The sequence below is a fragment of the Aquarana catesbeiana genome, linkage group LG01 (assembly GCF_042186555.1).
Source record: "Aquarana catesbeiana isolate 2022-GZ linkage group LG01, ASM4218655v1, whole genome shotgun sequence".
Lineage (NCBI taxonomy): Eukaryota > Metazoa > Chordata > Amphibia > Anura > Ranidae > Aquarana > Aquarana catesbeiana.
This window is the reverse complement of record NC_133324.1, coordinates 321,441,039-321,460,302: the sequence shown is the minus strand read 5'-3', so window position 1 is coordinate 321,460,302 and position 19,264 is coordinate 321,441,039. Positions and strand designations below refer to the sequence as shown.

Here is a 19,264-nt window from a genome sequence, read left to right as displayed (position 1 = left end):
ATTCTGAAGCCCCTTCCCTAGTTAATGTATCTGATTCAGCATTCAATTAAGTGTAAAGAGTGTCCCACAAATGCTCTCGGTGACTACCTCATTGGCAAACTGATAGTAGACTGACTGGAGACAATCCATGGCTAATGCATATTCCTACATATGAAGCTCACGTCTCAAAAAATGGGGTACATTCTTGATTATTGATAGATACCTTTTAAGGATGATTTTTAAGTCTGGAATTTCTACAAATATTCATCAGAATCAGGAAAAAAATCTCATTTTAATTTTTCTTTAATTCCCCTTAAAGGGGAAACTATAGGTTTTTTTTTTTGGTTTTTTTTTTATACAGTACAGTACAATACAGTGATATACCCCCTGTCTAAAGTCCACTTCCCAGACCTCAGACACAGCGGCAATGCTCAGTGAGTAGAAGTTCTCCCCTTGGTTGTGTCATGTGATGCTGAACATCAGAGCCAAAGAGGAGCCTTCCTTGGCTTTGTACTGTGTCTGAAGTCTGGCGAGGGAAGGATCCAGTGCTGCAGTGACACTAAACTAAGGCCAGCCATACACGGAGGAAATTTCTTTCCTGCAACCATGGGTTGTAGGAAATAAATTTACTAGATTCCCCTCATCAACACAGACAGTGTTGATGTGGGAATCCTTCCTGCCAAGCCATTGTCTTCTCCCGGTGTTGGGGGGGAGGGGGGCAGCCGTAATTATTGCTAGCTGCTATACCAGCCGCCAGTGATAATCCCAGGTAAAACTTGCTATGCTGGTTGTACCCAAGTGGATTGATCAATCCACCTGGTACGTTCAGCCTGCCCATACATGGTTCAAATCTGGGCTAGTTCCTGCTGAACTGGACAAAATTGAAACTGTGTATGGCCTGCCTTACAAAAAGAAAAAAGTTGACCGGTTAAGGGTCAGACCTGGGGCACCTTCCAAGAGATGCCCTTGCTGCCCAGTACCAGTGGTGATGCCCAAGCTTATTGTACTGTATCAGTGGAGGAACAGAGTTGTCACCCAATTAATGGAATATGTTAAGATTACAGAATAGTTCTCCCTCTCCTTATCTTTGAGAAATGGGAAGGGGGGAGGGTGTTCTGTAACCCACAGAGAGAAATGAGAACAATGCTGATAACAACTGATAACAGTCAGTAGCAACAGAAAATACAGGAAGTTATCAGCTCACCGGATTTCTGTCAGGATCAATAGATATTTTCACACTTATTAGATTAAACAAAATGCTTTCAATTACATTTCTATCAGACCAAAAAGGAACACAAAGTATATGTTCTTTGTTAGGGTTTACATGAACCTAAAGCTTAGTACAGAAGATCAGAATATCGTACAAAAAATATCGCTTTTGAAGCGAACGTGATATGATAATTTGATTGTTAGTACATCGCTCTTGTCTGAAATTATCCGAAGGGAAAAACCCGAAAATGTTTCTCATATGATAGCAGATCATACTGTTTTCATGTATTCAGTACAGTTTTCATCCAAAAATACAATACAAATACATTACATTACTTCCGAATGTTTATTCTGTTGTATGAGAATTTTCATACTTTAGTAACCTAGTTGTTTTTGCTATGGAGACTGGCATACAAAATAAACCAGACGATCATTCGTCCAAAAATCTCATCGTGTGCACTAGGCTTTAAGATGTGCTGGTTGAGGTGGCTTGGTCATCATGCACAGATTCCCTCATGAGGAACTGTGCTGATACATCCAAATGGATCCCTGAGGGGGAGTTAGGCCCAGTACACATGGGCTGAATGTCAGGCAGTTTCTGCCGGTTCGATAGAAACTGTCCGACATTGGGCTGTATGCACTGAATCCGGTCTCAAGGGGCAAGACCGTGAAAGGACTGCCGACCACCTCTCGTACAGGTGGGGGGGTGTTCCCCTGTCAGAACATAATAGAACAGTAGTGGAGATCACTGTACTAACATTGGATTGTTAGTACAGCGGCTCTGACCGTAAAAGGTCTGCCGACCACCTCCCGATCAGGTGGCTGGGGGGGCATTTCCCTGTCAGAACACAATAGAACAGCAGGGGAGATCGCTGTACTAACATTGGATTGTTAGTACAGCGGCTCCTACCCAAGCTGTCAGGTTTTTTTTCGTTCAGCCTGCTGTGTTGAATGAACAAAAACTAGCAGTATGTACTAGGCTTTAATGTCTGTGGCTAAGCATGGGGCTTCTCGGCTTACCTGCGCACCCTGCTTACTTTGCACTCCCATGGGATTAAACAGTCTAAAAACAAAATTTGAAGATGACAATGAACAAGAATAAACTGTATTATGTATAGTGACACTGGATCTCTGTACTCTACAACATTAAAATTTGAGCTTAATTTAATGGAGCATGCTACTTGCAGCATGTAGGGGTAGTTTAAAACCTGAATGCTAATGACAGTAACATCCCTTTAATCCACAGACAAAGAAAGTTTTGGATTATCAAATATTCTCTGTTATGAGATACTTAGATGATTAATAAGAAAAAGGTGTCTAACTGATATGTCTGTATTTTTGTCTAATTGAGCTACTTTTCCTTTGACTCACTGTGATCCTGAGATATTTTTTTTAAATGTCCTTTTCCTCTTCTACCACTGCTTTCTGGAGACTCTCAATTTAGTTGAGTTGTTCAAAAAAGTAGAACAGAGCGGCTTTTGGAACACCATCATTTAAGAACAAGTGCTTTTATTTTGTTTTAACAGTGGCAAAACAATTACGTTGAATTATATTACAAAACATTTATACAGTAAAACCTTGGATTGCGAGCATAATTAATTCCAGAAACATGCTTGTAATCCAAAGCACTTGTATATCAAAGCAAATTTCCCCATAAGAAATATTGAAAACTCAAATGATTTGTTCCACTACCATTTATTCATAGGTCCTTCAGTTTATAGTCCATATAAAAACATATAGCAATGTGATAGGTTGTGTAACCATAAAATGTCCCTCCACAAATGGAAGCCTCCACAAGGGGATTAGAAGCAAAATCCATCAGGAGCTACAGAGTATAAAAGAGAAGAGAGGCGCCTCTAAGTGTAGCAATATGTTGCTAAATGTAAACATATTGCTACACTTAGAGGCGCCTCTCTTCTCTTTTATACTCAGTTGTGACATGACACTACTTGTATATCAAGACATCGCTTGTATATCAAGTCAAATTTTATTTTAAAATTTTGCTTGTCTTGCAAAACACTCCCAAACCAAGTTACTCTCAAACCAAGGTTTAACTGTAGTTTAAAGCATTTATAAACCCCAAAACAGAAATTTAATATAATGCATCTTACTAATACTTGGATGTCATATGTGGTGACTGCATTCATTTTCTTTTTGTAGGCTTTTTTCCTCTATTTTCACCTGGAAATCCTGTCAGTAATATACTTCCTGTCTTAGGGTGGCTATGCTCATTCATTATACTCTATCTATGGAGGAGCAGCAGCATTGTCAACCTGTGGAGAGGGTACTGTTATGCCCCGTACACACGGTCGGACATTGATCGGACATTCCGACAACAAAATCCTAGGATGTTGGCTCAAACTTGTCTTGCATACACACGGTCACACAAAGTTGTCGGAAAATCCGATCGTTCTGAACGCTGTGACGTAAAACACGTGTGTAGGGACTATAAATGGGGCAGTAGCCAATAGCTTTCATCTCTTAATTTATTCTGAGCATGCGTGGCATTTTGTGCGTCGGATTTGTGTACACAAGATCGGAATTTCCGACAACGGATTTTGTTGTCGGAAAATTTTATAGCCTGCTCTCAAACTTTGTGTGTCGGAAATTCCAATGGAAAATGTGTGATGGAGCCCACACACGGTCGGAATTTCCGACAACAAGGTCCTATCACACATTTTCCGTTGGAAAATCCGACCGTGTGTACAGGGCATAAGTCTGTAGCAGATTTAGATGTACTTTACATTCATTTTGGTATGAATCTTTCAATAAATAAAAGATGATCATTGTAACACCCCTGTTAATGTTAATGTTAATTTTAAATGGTTTGTTTCAATGCTCTAACTGCCACTTTTGTAGGACAGCTTGGCCTGTAAAAGGAAGTAAAAAAAAAAGCCATACTGGCAGGATCAACAGGTATTAAAATATGTTACGGGGGGGGACTTACAGATAGGGGTTGATTTACTAAAGAGAAATAGACTGTGCACTTTGCAGAGGGCAGTTGCCCTCTGCAAGTGCAATTGCTCCAGAGCTTAGTAAATGAGGTAAGGCTTGACTTTGCAAAGAGTACCCAATCCTGTGCAAGGAAAATTAAAAAAAAAGCATTTTTGCTTGCACATGATTGGATGATGGAAGTGCGCAGTGCTTCTGCTCATTTACTAAGCTCTGGAGCAACTGCTCTTGCAGAGGGCAACTGCACTTTGCCAAGTGCACAGTCTTTTTCCCTTTAGTAAATCAACCCCATAGATTTGCCCATAGTTCCACTTAATAATAAAGACCCATATTTTTCAGTGTGTACAATATAATGTATGTGAACATAGTCATGATGGTATTTTCACAATTTAGGAATATGTTTTACTTGTTTTTGTATATTGATCAGAATATGAACAAAAACAGATGTGAAGACAATTTGGCATATTTCATGTTTAATTAACTTGAATAACAGTAAAATGACATATTGATGATGCAAGCTAGTAAAAATTAAAAACTCTCACCTGATATGTTATGTCATTTCTTACCCTGTAGTCATGTGGCCGGACTTGGTACTGCCATCGTATGCTATATTCACTTCTGCATATCGTGCAGTGGAAATGAGAATTGAAAGGATTCAGGTTGAACCTGTTACAGATTCACGGATGGGGATGTCATTTATTAGCTCTCAGGCAGGAAGGAATAAACATTGATTTCATTGACCCAATTAGGATGTACGTGACCTTTTGTGTGGATCCATTGAACTACACCATAAAAAGGTGAAAGATGAGCATATGTGTATGTTAACCCTTAAGTTGTAAGACCTCCTATAAAATAAGAAAAAAAAAACCTGGAAAAGGTTAACATTTATTGACAAAGCACATTCACTGGCTGGTCAAGCTGTTGTTGCTGTATTCTTTTTCTGATAAACTAGCTACATGACACTCTAAATTGCATAAAGTTATAATACTTTATGGGTTTAATCATACTGTGGGATTGTATGATTCCCCCCCCCCCCCCCCCCCCCATTTATTGATTGAACTAGATGGATTTGTGTCTTTTTTTCAACCAGACTCACTATGTAACTATGTCACAGAAGCCCAACTAAATCAAGGGTTAGGGTTCTAGTCAATATGTCTGCTAAAATAATTGTTTTCCTGGTGTTCTCCCAAGTCCCAGACTGCCAAAAATACAGAAAACCAACCTAAACAATAATAACTCCCCTCTGCTGCTTCTGCAAGCGATCCTGAAGCTAATTAGCCATTTGCCGGCTGAAAAAAATGTACTGGGGTTATGGCTGTTACCTTCAGCCATAACCCAGGTAAACCACTTGCTTTGTGCATTGGTCCAAATCATTTGGTGGAGGGGGGATTATGGTGTGGAGTTGTTGTTCAGGGGTTGGGCTTGGCCCCTTAGTTCCAGTGAAGGGAACACTTAAGGCGTCAGCATACCAAGACATTTTGGACAATTTCATGCTCCCAACTTTGTGGGAACAGTTTGGGGATGGCCCCTTCCTGTTACAACATGACTGTGCACAAGTGCACAAAGCAAGGCCCATAATAACATGGATGAGCGAGTTTGGGGTGGAGGAACTTGACTGGCCAAACATTCCCATAGACACACTCCTAAACCTTGTGGACAGCCTTCCCAGAAGAGCTGAAACTGTTATAGCTGCAAAGACTAGGATTCTATTAGAGTTTATGTGCATGTAAAGGCAGGTATCCCAATACTTTTGACAATATAGTGTATATATCTTCTATTTTGTTCTTCACTGTTGCTGCTGTTTACTTTACATAGTAACTAAGCTGATGTTTATTCCAAGCTCTCATGTCAGCTGTATGTAGCTCAAAGGATTTAGAGACTACTAAATATGTCACTCATTGGACTGCAGAGGATTATTTTCTAACCACTCTTTACATGTTTACTAAATCTGGCAAAGCATCTGGAAACATGTGCATTTAGGTTAGCCATAGACGGGCTAAAATCTCCTCCTGATGGTCCCGATTTGTATGAGTGCTGGTTCCTGCCATTAACCTTTCCCAAAGCTGATAGTGGCACACGCGTGTTACCATGGATGCCTTACAATTTTCCATAGAAGAATAGAAGGTTCAACTCTCATAGTGAACTCATCATAAAGATTTGAACATTTTCCATAAGGAGAGCCTTCAACTGCCTGAGTGCTTGTTTTTTCAGAACATCAGAAATGGTCCAGCAATCGCAAGCGAAATAATTAAAATCAAGAGTGTTGTGTGCTTTTATCAGTTATCTTATGGACAGCCTTGCAAAACACTTTTAATAGCATTCAACAGTCACTTTCCCTGATTATCTGCAGAATGTTTTACATTTTCCATGTGATTGGATCTGGGAATTTCATGTTCGGTGGTGTGATTAAATGACAACACATCACCCATCTCTTAGTCTTCAGTACAATATTATCAAGTCACCAATAGCCCTGGTAAAAAGTACTCTGAAGTACATTTGCATTTGCTTATTTATTGTAAATACCCAAACATGTGCTAGCAAAAAATCCAGTTATTTTAAATATTCCTCACACATGACTCGGTATTCAAAGTGAACCCAGGTTTACCATAATTCATTTTACAAAGCATTCATTTTACAAAGTGAACATTTGCTTTAAAGAACAGATACGCCTTTGGTAAGAACCCCCTTGTTTTATGTTTTTGGCTTGCTTAATCCCCAAAAAACTGATAATATATGGAGCAGATGGCAGCCACACCATATGTTCAGATCTGTCAGGCTGTAATGTTAGCATTTGAGTAGGTGGCCAGGGTGGGAGGGTGGTAAAACCACTGCTCAGATGCATGTTTTTACTGCAGCCTGTGGGACAGGGCCCTGACTGAGGATGCCAAGGTATTGCTAACAAATGGAAGCAGCTGGCTGTGGGGTGGAGTGAAGAATTAGGTAAGTATACTTGCTTTTTTTGTTACTCCTAGACAATACTAGCATTTATCCCATGGGGAAAGCCCCACTGCAATGGAAAATTTGTATTTTTCCTAGATCCCTGTATTTTGGATTTATTAGAGTGTGACTAGAAATATACAGTATATGGATGCTTAAAATATGGTGAAGTATAATCATTTACTCGAGAAACAGTTAAAAAAAAGCTACAGTCCATTTAGAATGATATCATCAACAAAATATTCCTCTACCAGCAATACATTTAGAAATTAAGAAATAAAAGGGGGACTCTTGATTTTCCAGGCTCCTTGTAATATCTAACAGTAAACAGAAAGGTTCCCTGGCTAACACTGGTATCCACATTTTGCATTGTTCCAGCCAAAATGGCCAGATGGAGCAGGTCCTGTTTCAATATCCTTTTTTAATTTTCAATTTTCTCTGCTCTCTCCCAATGTAATTCTACCACATAAATCCCAAAAGAGGACAGAGGCTTGCCACAGACTAGTGTACACTGAACAAGGATGGGGGAAACAAGCATGATACTATCTTTATGGAAAAAATTAAGTTATTACGATTGACAGCATTGAACCTGGACCATAGGATTTTCCCAGAATACAATGTTACAGTAATTGTATTCAATCTCTGTAATGTTTATTAGGACTACAGCTGGAAGCCTCAATCTAAATACAGGGGAAGTTTTAACCATAGTATGGGTTTTCAAATGAAAACTAGACCCAGGATGGAAAAGAAAGGGAAAAAAAAGGAAAAGAAAGGAAATACTTATTACGGATGGCAGAGTTCTTCATTTCTAATATTTTTTAACCTGGTGTCTGTGAGTTTTTTAATTGGCACCAGGTAAATGGGTAAGGGGTCTAGTGCCCATTTTAGTCGGTTCATTGGGTACAGGGATAGGAAGGCCCATAAAGCACCCATGCCAACACCAACTTTTTAGAGGTACCAGCAAACTAAGTAGTTTAATAATAGTTGGTTGCTCATATACTTAGGCCTATACTGTAGGCCCATTTAACTTAATTTTTTAACAGCTCTCCAGGTCCTTGGACATAACCTAGGAAGACAAGTTCCTCTGCTTCCCTCCTTCAGCAGCTCAGAGAGGTCACCCCTGATGAGACAGATGCAGCTGGGAAAGTTAGCTGCAGCCAAGTAAGCCCTCCACCGTCAGAACCAGCATGCAGACAGGCTGACACCACACAGCTTCTCAAGAAGACCCAGCTACCACCTCTGCAGTTGCAACCAAAGTGCCCCAGTTCTGGTGAGGTGACCCTTTGACCTTGTGCTTTGGTTACCTCCAATTTGCCTGTGTTACTGGAGCTGCCCTTGACTTCACTGAGAAGGATGCTTCTTGTGTGGATGACCACATGTAGCTGCTTGTGTTCCGAACTATTTACTGAAGTAGTTATTCTTGGCTAGACTCTCTGTTGTTAGAGTTTCATAGTGACTATGCTATGCTGCCGGATATTACTCAGATTAAGCCACGGAGACATTGCTGTGTGAAGTCCATGTTTGTGCAGCTTTCATAATAAAGTATGCATGCTCTTTGCTATCCTAAACCTGTTTTGCATCATTGCTTTTAACTTTGCACCTCTTTGGTAAACTGCAAGCTACAGTTACTCCTTGTCTGATCATTTGGCCAATTACCTATTCTGTTGAACATGCAGTAACAGTATGACAGTGGATCCACATGGTTGTAGCTCTGCAGCCATGGGGATAACAGCCAATAGCCCCAGTGTATTAGGCTGCTATTACTAAGGGATCTTTTATTTTTTTTAACTATTACAGCATTTTTATAGCGCCAACAATTTACACAGCACTTTACATGTTGTACATTCAAGTCAGTCTCTGCCTTCAAGGAGCAATCTAAGATCCAATCAACTTATTAGCATGAATTTAAGTGTGGGAGAGAACCTGGAGGAATGCACAGGGAGAACATGCAAACTCCAGTCAGATAGTGCCCTGGCTGGGATTTGAACTGAGGACATCAGTGCTGTAATGCATATGGTTTTTATAATAAATAGAAGCTAAAGCGTTGCACTCTCCCCTTTTAATGTAATTGCCCCTAAATTTACCTGTACCACATTGCAGGTAACCAGTAGGTATGTGATCTGATGCAAAACTGGAAAAGGCAGCCCATAGATGAGCCATTTTTTATCATTTAACCAGCAGGTGTTTGAATGGAGGGATCCTCCCCGCTGAGCTATTGCATTCTGACGACAGGGAGGATTTGATCAGCGCTGACAGCTATACATTGATTAATCTGAAAAAATCCAACAGATTAACTTCTGTACAACCTCCCTGCCCATACATGGATCAAAATTCGCCCGGTCCCTACTTAACTGGACGAATTTCAATCAATGTATGGCTGGCTTAAATCTTAACTATGTTTTTTAATAAAAGTGAAATTTTTTTTCTTACAGGATCAAGTCTCAAACTCATTTGAAATACTAAGATCTTTAACAAGCTTGAAGCAAGACATAAGACTTAACCAAAAATGTTCTATTTAAAGGTAATTAAATTGTATTGCCAAATGCTTTTTCAGTTTTGGATAGCGTGGAGAAGAATTAGAACCCATCAGCTTTTACTGCTATCCAGAGCTCTATTTGAGAGATGTCCCCTTAAGCTGGTCATACACTGTCTGAATTGTGACTGGTTCCTGATGAACCAGCTGAAATTAGTTTAGTGGTTGGCCTTGTCAACCAACATCCTTTGATTAAAAAACCTTAGAAGCCAGGCAGAAAATTTCCAGCTGAACAGACAGCTGTCAGAATATAATAGCCTGGCAAGAAGGATTCAGCTAAATCCTCTGTCCCTCTTTCCTCCTCAGTTGTCCTTTTTTTTGGTCTGATATATATAGGCCTCTATTAAAATAATGCATTATACTACACCTTTTACAGCGAAAACAGGCTCTTCTTTCTTTTTTGCGCTTTGTGCCTTTGTACATCTTAAGAGCTTTGTCATCATGGTGCGTATTTTCTTTCCTTCTGTCGTATTCACCAATTAATTCCCCTGTGACATATTCTAGCGTTAGCTCCTTCTCGGGTCTGCTTTCTAAAGTGTTAATAAGAGCAGTATATGTCTCTGGAAGGCTGCAGAGGAGCAGGGCAACATTATGGTTATCTTTAATGTCCTCTCACAGCTGCTCTATGATTTCTAGCATAGCTTTTACGTGGCGACACATATTCTGGCCTTCTTATAGTCTCATCTTATACAATTTTCTTAGTAGAAATAGCTTACTGTTGAGGCTTGAATGCTTATGCAGTTTTTGTAATGAAGTCCACATACCTTTGGCTGTTTTTTTCTCTGTTCTTATGTGAATAAGCTAGTCATCTTCCACTACCCTGTTTCCCCGAAAATAAGACCTAGCGTGATTGTCGGTGATGGCTGCAATATAAGCCCTACCTCCCAAATAAGCCCTACTCTGTTTCCCCGAAAATAAGCCCTACCATGAAAATAAGACTAGGGCTTATTTGGGGGGTAGGGCTTATATTGCAGCCACCACCGACAATCACGTTAGGTCTTATTTTCAGGGAAACAGGGTAGTAAGCTTAAAGTTTGCGGAATTCTTTCAGGTGCCTAGGTGCCTGGGCCCATAACCTGTTGTCAGAGTATTGAAATAATGCGCTGGAAGCTTCTTGGATACCGAGACAACTTTACTTTCATGTATATACACTATAACACTGCAGTGCCACCTGGTGGTATAGACAGATATAATTCACATATATAGTAGTTCACAGTATATAAAGCTACTTTACGTTACTTGCTGTTGTTCTCCCAACAAAAATAAAGTTTCAGTTGACTTACACTTAAAGTCCTAAAGCTCTGGTGTCCATTCATGTTGTCCATGCATGTGGTCCTTTGGTATATCATGTGCGGTCCTCAGACCTCAGAAGCCTGTAGTGATAACACTGGTTAGGGTAATAATAGCATTGATCTCTGCTGGCTTTATGTAACATGTTCCCAGTTGTTCCATATGTTCCGTTTTGTTATTTGCAGCATATCCCCAGCCAAAAATGAAGCATGTCCACAATCTCTGACCCTCATTTCCTCTTTTAGGTCTGCAGTTTCTACAGCCTTCTCAAGCATTACATATATTCAACATTATGTGTGGCCCTTTGGTGATGTCAGGGGCTGCATTTAAGGCCCCATTTAGTTCATAAGTTGACAACCACTGCTTTAAAGTATATATAACCAACATCATTGTCTTTTATAATACAGGATGGTGAGTAATACCTCTTTTATTTTTAGAGCTCATACACAAGAGAGCTGGATGAACCATGTATGTGGCACTAATGCTTTAAATTTTTCCCAACATACCACATATCAGGAGGGCTACTCTGGGACTCCATTAACAAACAAACAAAAAGCTCCTAGACACTCTTTATCGCTTTCAATATACACTATTTATTGAGCTTCAAGGTAGTGTTACAAACAAATAAAGCGTGAATGGTGCTGCGCTGCTTGTGAGCAAAATAAATATAATACCCATGCACTATTTTAAGATGCAAAAATAAACAAATAGAATATATGTGCAACCTCTGCAATTGTATATGTGCTAATAACTGATTAACGGTTGTGCAAATGTCACAATAAATAAATCATGCATACCATTGCCAAATTTCATATATACATAAAATAAAATATTCATTGAAATCAAATATTGTGTCTTTCCTCAATCTATATACAGATAAACAATAGATAAACTTCAGTATTCTACATTAGAGTTTATATGGATGAGAAAGTCTCTGATATTCTTTCTTACCCGTCATCTCTAAAAAAATAGGATTTTGCTTCTGCGTAGTCTGTGATTATATATCTATCACCACTGTGCTCACAGAACTCTCACCTCCTTCACTTGTATTAAAGCATGTATTATTAAACCTCCTATGTCAGTCCTCCTGTGCCCACTCTCCCTTAGGGACTCTCCACGGTTACCTCCTAGTTTCCTGATCTAGCTTTTGGGTGATTTCTCCTCTAAGAGACTCTAGTGTATCTGTTTTGTTGGTTATTCTCGCTTAAAACAACATAGGGAAATGCAGAGAAATTCTCCCATTGTGGAGTATTTTTTAAAATTAGGTATATTTACTAAGCTAAAAATTTGCACACAATGTAACGACTTGTATATTGCATAAAATCTCATGAGTACTGGATTACAGTTCTGTGTATGCTCACGCCCTACGCGTTACGTCACAGGACTTCATCAGGGAAAGCCCCCTATAAAGTCAGCGTAACATGTCACATGACATTCGGCCTGTGTGTACTGCAGCCGGATCGACAGAAGGCGGTCAGGTCTGCTGACCAGCTCCCGATCAGCGACCGGACTGTTCTGGTGGGGGGGCGTCCCCCTGTCAGAACACAACAGAACAACAGGGGAGATTGCTGTACTAAAGATGGATTGTTAGTACAGCGGCTCTGACCTGAGCTGTCAGATTTTTGTTCATTCAGCCCACTGGGTTGAACAAAACAAAAATGTCAGATTGTACTAAGCTTAAAGCAGAACTCCAGCTTTTCCTCTCTAAAACAACAGATGCATTGTGCATGTAAATTAACCACAACACCGCTGTCATTTTATCTGTATCTTACCTATTTAGCTGTAAAAGGCAGGTTTCTGTGTCTGCGATGTCATTCCTTCTCCTGGCTAAATTTCAAAGTTCTCTGACTTCCCGTTTCCTTCCTTTACCAGTAATGATAGTACATGTCCCATCATGCTTTAAACCTCTATAGTTTCAGGGAGGGTTCAGGCACTGGGAGGGTGAGATCTGTGAGACAGGACTTGGGAGGTTTGGACTCTTCTTGTAGGTGTGACTGAATGCTAATTAGGATATATTCAATCCCACCCACCATCAGAGCTGTGAAGGAAGTTGCAGAATTTGAGGAGTCTGAAGGACTACAGAGAGGTGTGTTCTAGGCTAGAGATGCTGCAGAAAGTGGCTGGGAGGCACTCAGTCTACATCAGATTATACAGACTGTTACACGGTACAAAGCCTCAACTAAATGCAGAATATCAGAGGATCTGCAGACATCAGAGCAACATGGTACACATATATGATCTATGCTGGGTCTGATCATTCCATTCAGTTCTAGTGAAAAGAAAGTTGGAGTTCTGCTTTAAACCTTTGCAAATCACAAGTTGACTTCTGAAAAGAGAAATGTTTGCCTTTTCTTCTAAATAATACAGCCACCCGGTGGCCACACTGCTATGATTCCCTTGTAGCTGTCTCCCATGTCCTCAGAGCCTTTGTGATTTCTCAGCAGCTGGAAGCTTCCTTTCCCCTGGATCACATTGTGCACAGCCCCTTCCCTCTCGTAATGAAATGTTTTATGTAAAACAGCTGGAAGAGGAGGCCTGATACATGACTGGGTTTTTAGAACCACTTCCTATCCTTTTCCTCTCATGTGGCTTGTCTGTGTTCTTTAGAGCATTTGAAACATTTCTGTCTTGTTTAGATGTTTATCCACCCTGAACTTTGTCCAGGACATGTCCGGCTGAAAAACGCTTGTTCTCTGGAGTGGCATGGAAGTGATTTCCCTTCACCTATTGACCCATAAAACACAAGCACATTAGTTTACTGCTTACTTCTGTTTGAAGGACTGTTGTGTTCAAAGAAAACATAACAACATTCAGAAATATTCTCAAAAAATAGGGAAAAAGAAAAAAATTTGATAGTACTAGACATACTTGGTATTCCATTTAAATTGTACTTGAGTCGAACGTAGGTTCGACTCAAACATCGGGAGTTAATTTGTTCGTAGAAGAAATGAACATATTGGGCACTTGCGGGACGTTCGTCCACCGACAAGCACCCCATAATGCACTGCAAGCTTGCAGTGCATTGATGTCTGCTGATTGGCCAAAGCATGCACCTGACCTGTATGCTTTGGCCAATCACAATGCGATGTACAATGAGATCCATGATTGGCTAAAGGGATGGTGCTTTTGGTCAATCATGGCTCAGGGGCTAAGTCCATGCCCCACACTATATAAGGCTGCTACAAACGGTGGCCGTGTATAGTGTGCATTAATGGAGAGAATTAGTGGATTGAGCACGCAGTCAGTGTAGTGTATATAATGCAGTGCACAGTATATAGTACAGTCAGTGTAGTGTATATAACACAGTGCAGAGTATATAGTGCAGTCAGTGTAGTGTATATAACACAGTGCAGAGCAGAGTATATAGTGCAGTGCAGAGTATATAATACCGTGTAGTGCAGAGTATATAATACAGTGTAGTGCAGAGTATATAGTGCAGTGCAGAGTATATAATACAGTGTATTGAAGTGGTTAAGGGGAACCCTATGACAGAATTAAGAAAAAAAAACAGGCATGGGGTCCCCCCAAGCCAAAAAAGTTTAAAAATGGCGTGAGGTTCCCCCCCCCCCCCCCAAATCCATTCCAGGCCCTTCTGGTCTGGTATAGATTTTAAGGGAAACTCCACGCCAATTTTTTTTAAAAAATCCATACCAGACCCTTTTCCAAGCATGCATCCTGGCAGGCCAGGAAAGGGGGAATGAGCGAACGCCCCCCCCCCCCCCCCCGAACCATACCAGGCCACTTTCCCTCAACATTGGGAGGGTGCTTTGGGGTGGACCTTGTCCCCATGTCGATGGGGACAAAGGCCTCTTCCTGACAACCCTGGGCTGTGGTTGTCGGGGTCTGTGGGCCCCCCTTATGTGAATAGGTATCAGGTACATCGTACCCCTACCCATTCACCAAAAAAGTGTCAAAAAGTAAAAACCACAAGAGACAGTTTTTGACAAATCCTTTATTAAAAAAGAAAACATTTTAAAAAGTGTCCCGCAATGTAAATCCACCGTCAAGCGTGCCGCCCGATGGACCCGAAAAATTGCAAAAATGGAAAACGCTCTGCCTTCACTTTGACTGTAAAAGTGGAAAAAGGGCTTGTTCACACCTGCGGTCACACAGTCACATGATTACTAGTGTCTGCTAGGAGAGATTGTGCCAATGTGTCAAATCCTGTGCATCCCACTGTTTACTTCTTTTTTTGGAAAATAGGACTAAAGTCAAAACTTTTTTTTTCCATTTTGGATAGAGTAAGAGAGGGTTATAACCCCTGTCATTTTTCGTCCATATGTGTCCCAATGAGGAGATTACTTTTCACTTTCCTTCCACTTCCTGTCCCATAACCAAAAAAGTGAGAGGAAATCTCTCCAAAGTCCCTTGTTGTCAATAGAGTCACCAGAACTTGTGCACCCATTGCATAATTTCCCCTCTATTATTGTTCTGGTTACAACCCACAATTTTGGATTTTCTCTCCTTTTGGTGATAACAGTAAACATGGACATGTAAAGAGAATGATTCTCCCAAATGGGGTTACAGACAGCAATAAAAACCTTACACGTGTTCCAATCGCTCTCCACGCTATCCAAAACCTGTAGTTATACTTTAGGTTCTATTGGGTGCATCATAGTGCAAAGCCATACATTTTCAGCACACATTACTGCAGTGCAGTAGGGTAAACAGTCCTCATATGGAACAAGGCTTTTTGCCTTTTCTTGCATTGGGACTGTGCTGGACAACCTTGCAAAGCACCTAACGTGAACAGGCCCTCAATCATGTGTGAACAAAATTGTAAAAAGGAGAATTTTTCTATGACATGATTGGTTAATTAACATTCTTTACTAAACACAGTGAATATTTACTTTGTAAAGTGAACATTCTACTCTTTAGTAAATTAAGCCCACTACACATTGTGCATTAAAAACATAATTCCACTGTAAAATGAGTCTCTTTTTTTTTAAATCATTGTCCCCTTGACTACGGTTATTATAATTTATGGATGACTATCAGTTATTAAAATGTAATGAAAAGTGAAATTTAAAAAAAAAAACTTTAATATCTTCAAATTTGATAGGCTCTGAAACACAGGCATATATTTTTATGGTTGTCATATTTTTAAATAAGATATATTGACTATTTGTTCCATATCTGAAGCACGGCAGAAAAACACAAAAATTAAGGTACATTTGTATCATATCACCATTATAATAGATTTGTTTAAGACAGGAAACATATAACTAAAATGTACACTGTAATATATTTTTGTTAACTTGTAACAATATATTGTTGTTGCAGTTTCTGGCGTTGTTCCTAGTCATAATCGTCAATAGATATTAGATATATAGACCTGCTGGGCTTCATGTAATCTGTGTCAGTCTGTTTCTGTTTTACTCTGTGTGACATCAGTTCTCATTGTCTGGGGATTTAAGGATAACATAGATAATTTCATTAGTGGATTGTTTGAGTTAATCCACATGATTGGTCCTCTGTGATTTTTTCAGAGATATCATTAAAGGGCCAGCAAACATAATAAAAATTTCCCAACAGTAGTGCTTCAAGATAGGTCACTTATTTAGTCAATGTCATTTAAAGGAAACCTATACTCACACATGTTTACATAAATAACCTTCAAACATTGCAAGAAGCACCCAGTGGGTGCCTGCACTTATCTTTGCATACCGCTCTTATCTAATGATCATGATCTGTTAAAAGAGAAGTTTGACCAAAGTTTGTTTGGCGATAATTCTCATGTGAGTCACAGGAGTGCACTTATTTCTGCATTCCTGTTATCCAAAATCAGCTGACAACAGGCTAAAGTCCGCTGTCAGCTGATGTCACAGATCCGCTCCAGGCTACAAGGGGATCCTGATGATAATGTCCGGATCCACCCAAATTCCTGACTGGCAGCATGTTTGCTGAGTGCCTAAGTGAGTCGCTCCCACCCGCTCCACAGCCTGGAGCTCCAGTGAGCACTGGAGGGGCAGAGCAGAGAGCGATGACTGACAGTCACCGCTCTCTGTTTAGAGCGAACTTGAGAACTGAGTGACAAGATCACAAGATCGCTCAGTTCTCAGACTTAGAGGCAGCCGAGGACAGCTGCAGCATCGATGCTGCATCAGGTAGGTAAGTATGCATGTTTTTTTTATTTCTTTTTACAATCCCGCGCTTCTCTTTTAAGGATGCTAGATATGTAAAGTCCCATGCACGGCCATATCTTAGCATCACACTGCCCTATGACACCCTGTTCTACAAGCTCTGCCTCTTGCGGCATGGGATTATTATGGAAAAACTAATGATAGCATGCACTATTGGAGGTAATGTGGGGGGTCATTTATGTGAAGAACTATCTTTCAACTGTACAGACCACCAAACAAGAGAAAGGAGAGATGGTTTCATGTTTTCTGAATTATAAAGAGTCTTCTAATTTCTCTCAACATCCCCTTCTGCATACAGTTCTCTTGCTGTATTTAGCCACAAGTATACAAATGTGACAAAAAATAGAGATGAGCTTGGGTTCAATCACATTGAACTAATAGAGATATGTGACCATATGATGTCACAACCATCCCTGCCCCTTTGTGTATGTGAAGCTGCGGGGTGGGAAGTCTCCCATCCGCAGCTCATTGGTTGGGCACTGACAGCTGCCTTCTGGGTTCAGATTGAACTCAAGCTCATCCCCAAGCAAAAGCAAAATATGGTAATAAAAAAGTTATCACAGAATTGATATGCTGCCCTCTTTCAGTCCTGCTGTCCTAGGCCCACAACTGCCATTATAGCAAATACAGTTCTGGTCCTGTGCAGAAATCCAAACAGAGATACTTCCATGTGTCCACTGTAGTTGCTCCTGTTTTTACCTATATTATGTGTAGATTAAACCATTCATTCAATATGGAAGTGAGCAGAGCTGTAATACAAATATGAACACACATTAGCACTGTTTTGATGAACATTAATTAATTATTTTTTTCTTTTGTTTTATTCATTTATTTAGTGATGATCAATTGCAAGGCATGTAACAAGGTACATAAAATGTATTTGCTCTCCTTGTGTTTTTACATAGGTATCCTTTTGGTGCTTCAGTTTCCTCCCATGATCTAGAAACATGCTGATAGGTTGATTGGCTTCCACCCAAAATGGTATTAATGTATATATGAGTGCTGTAGGGACTTGTAAACTAATCTAGTGGACTGAGATTGATGTGGATATTCTATGTACTCTGTAAATCACTTCATAGTACTATACTAATACTATACTAGTATACTATACTACCACTAGTACTACCAGTGCTATATAAATACACAAAACAAATAACAATAGATACATCCAACCATTCACACCAATCCTTGTCTCTAATGCAGCTTAAAATATATCTAAAGCCAAATTTTATTTTGAACTGTGGATAGAGTAAAGCCAGCCATACATGGACCGAAATTCATCTAGTTCTGCATGGATTATCTATCGATTGACTTATGTACAACCAGCCTGTTGGGTTTTTCCCAAAAGATTAGTTCCACCAGTTATGGGGAAGACACCCCACCAGTAGAACACAATAGCACCTCCCTAAAGCCATCCATACATGGATTGAAATTCAACCGGTTCTGCAGGAACAGGCTGAATTTTGATCCATGTATGCACCTGCATAAGGGATTGTAAAAACTTCTGTCAAGTGTTTTTTTCTGTCTGTATCTCATTGGGTACATTTTCCTTTACTTCCTGTCTCAATACTCGACATGAATTTTAGCAGATCTTTATAGAGTTAGGTAAATCCTCTCTTAAGCTGTCCATACCCCGTTAGTTTTTTTTTGTAAACTTATAGATTTCTCCGTCCACAGAAACAAGATAATAAAAACTGCCCTCCCCACCAGGGCATTGGACTTTGACAGTTACTTCCACCGCTGTCAGAACACACTGATCAGCACCTGCACATGCTTCTGTAAGACAGGGACAGGCACACACGCAGTGTATGGCCTGTTTTAGGGTTTTTTTGTTGAAAAAATATACTTTATTTAATTATCAAATATATAAAAAAAACAAATAATTTGTCAGGGTACTTCTCCCCTGTACTACAAAAACATCACACAACAAAACATCACACAACAATACAGTTCAATCACACAAACATTGGCTAGGCGGTACGATACTCATGTGTTGTGCTGTGCAGTGCCTGAGTTGGTCCTCTGCCCCAGAAGTCCTACATGGCATCAAGGCAAAAAAAATCAACTGTACAATACTTCAACAAGCAATGAATGTGATGGTGTATAGGAAGGAGGGAACAGGAAGGGATAAGACACAGAAAGGAGAGTTGGAGAAAGGGAAAATCTCTCTCTCTCTGGTGGATGAGATACCATCTGGCACACCACAAAGCTTCCTTAAAGC

The 19,264-nt window shown here is 40.0% G+C and overlaps 1 long non-coding RNA gene across 1 annotated transcript in view; it reads right to left on the bottom strand.

Moving 5' to 3' along the window:
- Positions 1 to 11,483: 11,483 nt before the first annotated feature.
- Positions 11,484 to 19,264, bottom strand: part of LOC141144543 (uncharacterized) — a 56,086-nt gene continuing 48,305 nt past the window's right edge. Inside the window, exon 3 of the long non-coding RNA XR_012244420.1 lies at positions 11,484 to 13,624. This is a non-coding gene — a long non-coding RNA (uncharacterized lncRNA). The remainder of the gene's footprint in view (positions 13,625 to 19,264) is intronic.